Here is a 10,857-nt window from a genome sequence, read left to right as displayed (position 1 = left end):
ACCGAGTATACATGTGGAGACAGTCAAAAGAAGCATTTGACCCAGACTGCCTTCTTCCAACTGTTAAATATGGAGGAGGATCTGTGATGTTCTGGTGAGTGGCTATATGCTAGAAATCCGCTGGCCCAGTGGTTTCCTTTCATGGCAGAATTCATAGTCAAGACTATTTAAGCATTTTATTTGATCAAATTCATTGTATGTTTGCGAAACTGTGTCGAGAGGGACACGCAGTCTTTCAGGATGATAATACACCAATTCACACAGCTATAATTGTTATTGAATGGCACGAGGAACATTCTAGTGAAGTTGAACATCTTATGTGGCCACCACAGTCCCCAGATCTCAATACTATTGAACATTTAGGGTGCATTTTAGAAAAACAATTAAGAAGTCGATATCCTCTCTCATCATCACTACAAGAACTGGAGACTGTTTTAGTTGAAGAATGGACAAAAATTCCTTTGGAAACAATTCATACTTTGTATGAGTCCATACTTGAAAAGGAACACATGAGTTGATATATATGGAAAAAAGTCAAGGTAGAAAATACTAAAATGATTTTAGAAAAACATTCCAGTACTTGTTTCAGTCATTGAGACTTTTTCAACTGTAAGTATGGAAAATAATTAAAGTTCGGAAAAATTAAAAGAAAAGTTTTTTAAAAGAATATTTGCATAGTATTCAAATACAAGGGGCGTTTTCCTTGTTTCTGCCTGTCACTGTCTTTCTTGTTTACTCGTGGTCGAGACAGAGATAGGTAGAAACAAGGAAAACGCCTGTTGTATTTGAAGACTATGCAAATATTCTTTAAAAATTTTTTTCTTCTAATTTTTCCAAAATTTAATTGTTTTCCATACTTACAGTTGAAAAAGTCTCAATGACTGAAACCGGTACTGAAATGTTTTTTCTAAAATTATTTTAGCATTTTCTACCTTGACTTTTTTCCACACACACACACACACATGTATGTATGTATGTATGTATGTATGTATGTATGTATGTATGTATGTATGTATGTATGTATGTATAAATTATATGTGTTTTGGGAGTAGCCACTCATAAAAACTTCGCCTAGCAAATTATTTTATTTGCTAATCAGAGTTCGAAAACTAGGTATGGCTGTAAAAAACAAGGTAAAAGTTATTTTTCATTCCCTTCGAAATTTCTCTTAAATGTGGTTTTGGACGTTTTGACTGCTCTTTCTAGCATGTAAGGTTGCCTATTAACGGTCGCTTCTTTTGTATTTAAATATATATGTATGTATGTATCCTTTCGCCTCTCTATGTTTATAGGATTTATCTGTATTCCAAGTACTCACTTCACCTCTCGCCATTATTTCTCTGCACTCACGAATCAATCACACTTACATCCATACACCACACAGAAACAGGTACGTGGTGCAGCTAAAGTGTCGAATTATTGGAAGAGAATGTATATATGTGTGTGTTTGCTTGTGTGTATGTGTGTGTGCATTTGGTTTTGCACATTATAAGTTCTGTTTATATATTGTCAACTGTCGCATGATCACGTTTATTTTTTCTTGCAATTTTCAATGTAACTTTAATTCATTTAACATTGTATTTACTACTAATTTATTTACCATTGTATTATCATCTGAACCCTATATCTATTTCAGAGTATGTTCATTTTTGAAAGTTGGATACGACTGGAACCGTGACTTATTCAGTTTGCGTTGTTTTCCTGATGTCACATGAACGCATTTTTAATGGTAGATGCAGTAACGAGATGTTGGTGCCCCTTCAAGCTTTTCTTTCGTAAGAATGAATCAGTTGTTCGCCTCTTTCATTTATTCCCCATAATCAATAACGACTTGTTTTATTATTGCTACTTTCTCCGCTGACTTTCCTATCAAAATTTCCCGTATTAATTCTTATCTCATTTTTCATTTTAAATTTATTAGAATACTTTTATCTCCTCATGCCATATTCTTGTGCAAAGCTTATGAGTATGCGATTTTGGTATCGAAAAAATACGCCTTGTATATTTACAATTATCATTAATTGAATCTCCCATCATCTAATTAGTGATTTTTCTGTTTTTCCTTTTTTCCGCTCTTCCAATTCTCTTCTTAATCGACATACAGCACTATGTAATTTTCTCTTAGAATCTTACCATCAATTTCTTCTGTTTCATTAGTTTCAGATTTTCCCATGATGTCAATATTCATTTATTCCTTGTTTCTTCATATTTTGAAATTTTCCTTTATGCTTTTTCTTGTTCGCACTTCCTAAACAAAAGAGATTGTCCCCAGTTTCCGAGCAGCAGCATCACAATGATGTCAGCCGCCCTACACAGTGAGTAGTATCTGAATTAGAAACAAGTAGATGTAAGGAATAGTTGTTCCATCGTTTCCTGGAAACATTTAATAGTAGACACATACAAAATTTATCTGTTTCGTGTTCTTCTTGTTTAATCCTATGTAGGTCAGTTTTGATTTATCAGAAAGAGAAGTCTATCATGAAAGATGCTGCCACCGTATTTATCTGCATCTTTTTCATTCACTTACTCTAAAATTACGTTGTCCGATGTGACAGTAGTGACACTTATTTTTTCTGGCACGTTTCTACCCATTTCCACTCAATTTCCTATAAATGTAGAACAAACGAACATTAATTTGTTTCCGGTTATAACGAGATTAGAAACTTAATACTATGCAACTCAACTCTCGTAACAATCTGATATCAGTCATGAAAAAATGCTTAATGGATTTGCTTAGAATTCAAAAATATCTCATTGTCATAACAGGTTTTGGACGACAGAAACATCCATACTGTCATGTCAAGAGGTCTCTCTGTCATTCAAACTCTCTGATTCTCTCTGTGTGAGTAATAAGTAATACAGCTGTGAATCATCAACGGCCTCTTTATAAATATTGATTCTATACAATGTATTGAGTAACAATTTTATTTCATATGTATACATAAACATGTTGGTATGTACATGTAAACATACATAAATGCTCACATAAGTATACGTGTGTGTTTGAGTGTGTGTGTGTGTGTGTGCGTGTGTGTGTGTGTGTGTGTGCTTGAGTGTGTGTGTGTGCTTCAGTGTGTGTGTGTGCTTCAGTGTGCGTGTGTGTGCTTGAGTGTGTGTGTGCTTGAGTGTGTGTGTGTGTGGGGGGGTAGTCGATGTCAAATGCGTAATGTATGTATGTTGTTAAACGCATTTTGGCTGCAATATTTCATCCAAGGAAAGTCCCTTTAAAGACGTAGTGTTTCGATTTAAGATGCCACATATTTTGTATTTCAATTTCCAGGCCCTTATATTTACATTATTTTTCAAATGGCTTTACAGATATATTTATATCATTAGGAATACTTACATCTATTAATCTACAAGTATTTTCTTCTCTGTCTTTAATGATTATGTCTGGTCAATTAGCCTGGAACGTTCTGTCGGTGTTGACTGAAAAATCCCAGAGGGTGTGACAATTTTACCTTCAATGACTGGCTCAAGATGATGTTCATACCAGTAAGCAGGCGTGGTGACTTTGTAGTATTTGCATTTTTTCTAATGTAAATAATATCGTAGCCTATGGTAGCGATTTTTCTATTCGTTTGGTGTCAGCACAGGACATCACGAGACGAGATGGTCTATTGTTTTATTAGTTCGTTTGGTTTCAGCACAGGGCATTCCGAGATTCGTTTGGTGTCAGCACAGGACATCTCGAGATTCCTTTAGTGCCAGGACTATTGTTATTATTATTTTATGTTCGACTTTTGTTTTGCATTTGTACAAGTTGGATCCAAGTCTCACCCAGAGACCTCAAGAGACAACAAGTTAGAAGTTCATGTAGGTGTTATGCCTAGGGTACCATATATTTGGATTTGTACAGTTTTGTTCAAGTGAATGTTTAAGAAACCATAAGAAAATTATGTGTTTGTTTTACGTAGGATATGGGCAGTTCCCACGAGCACTATCTTTTGAACTTCAGCCATTTTGGGGTTTCCTGGAATCTGATCTAGGTAGTAATCAGCCCGTTTCGCTGTCATTCCCAGGGCACCTATGACAATAGGTATTGTTTTCGTCTTCAGATTCCACATTTTGCTAATTTCTATTTCAAGATCTTTATATTTGCTCAGTTTTTGGTAGGTCTTGACAGATACGTTTATATCGATTGGGACAGTCATATCAATGAGGAGGCATAATGTTTGTCTGAAGTCTTTCAGTATGATGTCTGGCCTATTTGCGTCTATCTTTCTGTCAGTTTGAATGATGAAGTTCCAGAGGAGTGCAATGTGATCATTTTCAAGTACTGGGGGTGGTTTGTGTTCCCACCAGATTTTATCATGGGGCAAGTCCAGGTTTTTGCATATTACCCAGTGAATATATTGTGCAGCTCTATCATGCCTGTTGAGATACTCTGTAGGCGCAAGCAGACTGCACATGGAGACAACATGATCGATGGTCTCATTTTGTTGTTGGCATATACGACATAATGGGGAGCTGCCGTTCTTTAATATGTTGGCCTGGTAGTTCTTTGTAGGTAGGCATTGATCTTGGGCTGCTATGATAAACCCCTCTGTTTCTGATTTCAAGCCAGAGGCCATTAACCATTGGTGGGTAAGGGCTTTGTCAATATCTGCATTATTCGCTCTCTTTGGGTATTTGCCATCGAGAGGTTTTCCATGCCATTTTTCAGTCATAATAGTTAAGGCAGCAATTTTAGCACGGGTTTTCAAGCGCTTAGCTTTTTCTGCAGGTGTTTCTAGTTCGTCTAATTCTTGAATTTGTTGCAATTGGAATTCACTTAGATATTCCTTTGCCTGTTTTGTTACTGAGTAAGATGCTTTCTTGCTTTCATATTTTAAGACAAGTTTTAGCATCCAGTCCTCAGAGTTTTTCAGATAGGTGTCTAGGCCAATTGTGGCTACCTTCATTGATAATGCCAGCTGTAAAAGTCCTCGGCCTCCTTCTTTTCTTGGCAGATAAAGACGTTCTATATCTGCCTTAAGGTGGTGCATTCTATGCATTGTCAACAGTTTTCGTATTTTTCTGTCAACATTACATATTTCAGTAATTGACCAGTTAACGATGTTGAAACTGTAAGTCACGACTGGTATGACTAGAGCATTGATCGCTTCGATCCTGTTTCTCGCGTTCAGCTCTGTCTTCAGTATTGCTCTCACCCTGCGATAACATTCTCTTCTGATCCTTTCCCTCATCACTGAGTGCTTGATATTGTCCCCTTCAATTACCCCTAGGTATTTGTAGCTCTCCGCTGGTTCTAACTCTTTTATGACATTTTGCTGGTCAAGGTTCACATTAGATGTATTTGTCACTTTTCCTTTGATAAAGGTAGCTTTTGCACATTTATCAAGGCCAAATTGCATCCTGATGTCATCACTGAATTGCTTAACAATCGCTAGTAGGCCTTTGAGTTGTTGGTCAGTTTTTGCAAAGAGCTTTAAATCATCCATGTAAATGAGATGATTTATATTTTTATCAAATATTTTATAACCATACTGTGTTATTATTATTATTATTATTATTATTATTATTATTATTATTATTATTATTATTATTATTATTATTATTATTATTATCATTATTATTATTATTGAGTGACTGAGCAGTGTATGCCCTCTGAGTGACACTGGGGTAAAATATCCGAAAATGACTGCCCGTTTGATAAGGGTACACCACGCACATGCATCACAGCCATATGTGCGTGACATGGTGATCTCATATGAAGATAAACAGCGCATGACCTTGCAGTTTGGATCCAGTTAGAATTTTCTGCAGGTCGAGTAGCCCATCCCGCTCAAAAGGTCCCTGAATAAGGGTTGTTTAAAGATGTTGGACGAAACACCCATGTTTCCAAAGGTGAATTATCCACACCCCAAAGAATTCCTTTCAACACATGGCTATGATGCTTCTCCACTAATGCTCGTGATCAGAGATGCACATATCGTCAGCCACCAAGGGACATGCTCAACTGGTTAAGGTCAAACAACTGACAAGCAAATCTGTGGTACTGAGCAGAATATTTGCTATATCCCATATTTTATACCAAGACATTTTATACCAATCATTTAAGATCAGAAGCCATGAGAGCCACTGCCTGGTACTTCATCAGGGGATTATTATTATTATTATTATTATTATTATTATTATTATTATTATTATTATTATTATTATTATTATTAGTTAATACTATTATTTTATTATTATCATTTTGGGGATTGAATTTCTTACACTCTAAGGAAGGCAGCCCGTATTTAGGTCATGACTCCTATGTCCCCTACTGTCGACACATTTTTAGCCCCTTGGATGTTGGAGACGTGTGCGTGTGAATTGTTTGAAGAGTTTATGTAGTTGTAAACAAGTGCTAGTTTACGGCGAGTTTGTCACAGGACCAAAGCAGTTGAGGCAGTGGAAGATACCTGCTTACGTTAGTAGTATCGTGATAGTTGGTGTGCTGACACACTGTACATTGCTTCACTCTGTAGGTGATTTTAAAGCCGCACAGATAAACATGCAACGTAGTCTAATTCCGGAACTCATGCTTTACGAGTTTCAACTGGACAATAACGGTGCGGAAGCAACCAAAACACATTTGCTGTGTGAAACATGAAGGCGCAGTTGATCATAGTACAGTAACCAAATTTTTCAAGAAGTTACATTCAGGTTGCGAGGACCTTGAGTATCAGGCAATATCAAGTCGGCCTAAAACCGTACATCAACTACGCCGTGCTTCAGGCCATAGAAGCCAATCCGGTCTGCAGCACTTGGAAAATATTAGCCGGGATCAGCATTTCACAATTGTATGCCATTGTGCGCTAAAAATATTCAGCATTGGTAACAGAAAGTAAACTCTTCTGCAGAAACCTCATAGCACTCGAACGATCCGGAATAAACTCCAGGAGCCTGAGAGAATCAAACTAATGCCACATCGATCATATTATCCAGACCTAGCCCTCCTCTATGGATTATTACTTGTTCTAATCCATGGTACACTTCCTGTTCTCGCGAGGTTTCATCAACCAAGAAGTAGAAGCTTCAGTGAAGGATTTCTTTGCTTCAAAGGACAAGGATTGGTATCGTTGTGGGATCAAAGAACTGACCGAAAGGTGGCTTCAGACGATGCAATACGATGGCCTCTACTTTCAATGCTAAACTGCTTTTGTTGTAACTTGAATGAAGCAAATCAGTTACCAAATTATTGCAAAACTTTTGACTCAACACTATATATAAATATGTATTTCATCCTGTTGCTCTAGCAATATGTTATTGAAGCTACATGCAGTACTTTTGAGAAGTTGTTCCATCAGTAGCAAAGAGCAACCAATTACACTTGAATCATATACGACTATCTTTTGTAAAGTAAGGCACATTGGATAATGTGGGCTGGAAGGATTGCATCTGAAATATAGTTGATGATAGGTCTAATCGACGGCTACTTACCTATGGTTAAACAACCAGGACATAGGAACTATATTAGTATTTATGACAATTTATAACTTTTGCTGTTACATATTAGTGAAATTATCATTTAGTTGCATTTCGGTTCCAGGACAAAGGATACAGATATGGTAATTTATAGATAATGGAAAGTTCTGAGTGTGTATATACATACATACATACATGCATACATACATACATACATACATACATACATACATACATACGTACATACATACATACATGTATATATAAATACACACACACATGTATACTTATATATATAGAAAGAGATAGATAGATGTATATATATATATATATGTATGCATGTTTGTACCTATCAGCCTGTCTGTCTGCCTATCTATCAATCTATCGATCTCTCTATCTCTCTATCAATTTCTCTCTCTCTCTCTCTCTCTCTCTCTCTCTCTCTATCTTTCTCTCTCTGTATATATATATATATATATATATATATATATATATATATATATACATAAACAGTATGTATGCGTGCATGTGTATATGTATATCTCAAGTTGATTACTTTCAAAATTGGTGTCTGGAAATGTCTGTCTAATAAATTGATGACTTCATTTCTCCATGATTAGGTTCCACATTCTGGATGTGCTCCTCGCTGAAGTATTCCTTTTATTCACATTTTTGTAGTCGTTTTTCTTTCCATCTTCTCTTGTTTCGTTCATCTGCATCTTTCTCCAGTATTTTCATTTTCTCCATTTTCTATAATCTCAACTAAAATTGCTTCGTCCTACTCAATCATAACGTAATGAATTAATGTTCCTGCTATCTTTGTCTTCTCTTCTGTATCACTCCCTCCTCTTCTCTTCTCCGCCTTCTATTCCTCTTCCTCCTACTCCAATCTCCTTTTCCTCCTTATTTTTCGTCTTCTTCGTCATATTTTGGTCTTCTGTACTGCGATGGTCGTGATCATGGTTGTGATCGTGGTCGTGGTGTTTGTGGTAGTTGTGGCAGTGGTGGTGGTGTTGGTGGTCGTGGCAGTGGTGGTGATGGTAATGCAGTTGGTTCCATTAAGTGGAACTAATATTGGTGGATGAAAAATGTCTTTTATGGCACTGGAAAGGTGACACTGTTCCGAATTCTTATGGGATCCCTTTGTGTAAAGTTGATGATCTTAATTGTGCAATAATCGTCGAACCATTGAATGATAATGACACCATTGGGACACAATACACAAAGAGATATTCTCTAGCTCGACAAGCATCGCCCTCATCGTCGTCACCGTTAAATAAATACACCGCTACTATTATCACAGTCAAATGTCTACCACCACCAACAGTATCAATACCAGTATCTCCAACAGTATCTCCAACAGTATCAATACCACCACCAGCACGAGCAAAATGATGAGACACGCCAGTAAGGCGGGGCAATATATGACCGCCCTCGTGCATAGCAGCCAAAGCTCGCTCAATTCATAGAATATTGTCATTAAAGAACCACGTTTGATAATGTTCGTACGTGCACTTTTTAAAACAGGATGGTCACGTCTGAAAAATCTTTGATCCGAATCCTGGGAAACAGTAAAGCAAAACAGCATCGACAATACTACATCGATCTAATATCATTGCAGCAACGTAAAACACCGCCACCATCAGTACTGCCAATCTCACCACCACTACCAGTACTGCCAATCTCAGCACCACCACCACCACCACCACCACCAGCACCACTAATCTCATTTTCATGTTCAAAGCTATTAGCAATTTCTCACCAACCCAACATCATCAAACTACTATCTGCATCCTCTCCATCCCTCCTACCACCATTCTCTCTATCAGTATCTATACCATGTGTAGCAACGGTAAAATCGGCTGGCTTCAGGCAATTGTCAAGAATTTTCGTACCCTTTAGGCTGATCTGTGAATTAAGGTTAAGATTGGCGTTCATGGAAACGGATGTATTATATCACGACAAGATATCAAATGATACTTTGTTATTGTATGCATGCATGCGTGTATGTATGTATATATGTATGTATGTATGTATGTATGTATTACATATATGTATGGATATATGCATATATTTATATATTATTTATATTATTATATGATCGAACGCAACGCATCCTTTTCCAAGTAAGTTTTATATATATATATATATATATATATATATATATATATATATATATATATATATACGCATATAAACACATGAATACACAATAACGTATGTGCATATATATTTTTACAGCATTTGAATACTTTATTTAAATTACATGCTTAGAGAGGAGTTAGATATTTGGTCAGGACAAGAGTTGTAAATATTGAGATTCTAAAGTGAAAAAGAAACAGATAATAGTTGATTATGTATTTAAATAAAATGCCTGGAGATATAATAGAAAGCATAGTAAAACGGAGCAATAAAGATAGATTGTGCCTGAAAGATAACTGATAGATATAAAGGTAGAGGGAAAAGAGATTTAGAAATCTGATTGAGAAATAGGATTTTGTTCGAAAGTGGATATTGTAAGAATTACGGGAAAGGTAGATAGCTTCTCTTAGGAATGAAGTGCCAAGTAGAACGTGTAAGTCTGGTTACACACACACACACACACACACACACACACACACACACACACACACACACACACACACACACATTTATACATAGATAGATATACAGGAAAAGACAGTATCTAGAAATATAACTTTTCTTTTACTGAAATTTCAAATATTAAAGCAGTTATCTTTATTTACTTCACTCCATTTTATTATATTTGTTTCATTGTATTTTATTGTATTTTACTGAATTTATCGTATTTGTATTTAATGCCAGGAAACACCCATCAATTAATTTTCCTCAACTGTTCCTTCCCATTTCTTTCTATTTCTACTTGCTCTTCCTCACTTTCTTTTTTTTTACATGTTTTCACTCTCACCCTTTCCGATTCGCTTTCGTACTCTCTTCTAATAAAATACGAAAATAGGAGCATAGATATCGGATTTAGTTGTTTTATATGATACGTGTAGATTATGGTATAGTATTATAATAATTTACAGAAACGACGAGATCGCTGTATCGCAAAACCTGAAAGAGCACAAAATGGAGGCAGTCACAAAAATGCATACATGCAACTTTAAGAAAATCTTATTTAAAAATTGTAATAAAAACAAATCTGAGGATAATTTATTTACGTGCAAATGAAAACTAAACACAAACAGGCATTACACCTACCGTGAACACAGTAAGGAAACATTATACATAAGAACGCCATCTGTCCATCGGAGATCATGCGAGGCATTTCACATAACATTAGTAGATATATGTCTAGTCTGTCTTCGGAAAGATAACGTTTTCAGATACTACCACAGCGCATTTATCAGAAATGATCTTATAAATAAAGTGAAATATCTAGAACAGTCCACATCATATGTTTCCAAGCGCTCAGAT

General features: G+C 36.1%; 1 long non-coding RNA gene across 1 annotated transcript in view; it reads right to left on the bottom strand.

Annotated features, from left to right (window-relative positions):
• Positions 1–2,418: 2,418 nt before the first annotated feature.
• The window catches only part of LOC128249317 (uncharacterized), a 29,491-nt gene continuing 21,052 nt past the window's right edge, over positions 2,419–10,857 (bottom strand). Inside the window, exon 3 of the long non-coding RNA XR_008265418.2 lies at positions 2,419–2,606. This is a non-coding gene — a long non-coding RNA (uncharacterized LOC128249317). The remainder of the gene's footprint in view (positions 2,607–10,857) is intronic.

The sequence above is a fragment of the Octopus bimaculoides genome, chromosome 13 (assembly GCF_046866305.1).
Source record: "Octopus bimaculoides isolate indiv1 chromosome 13, ASM4686630v1, whole genome shotgun sequence".
Classification (NCBI taxonomy): domain Eukaryota; kingdom Metazoa; phylum Mollusca; class Cephalopoda; order Octopoda; family Octopodidae; genus Octopus; species Octopus bimaculoides.
The sequence above is the reverse complement of the archived record's forward strand: the minus strand, read 5'-3'. Positions and strand labels throughout refer to the sequence as shown.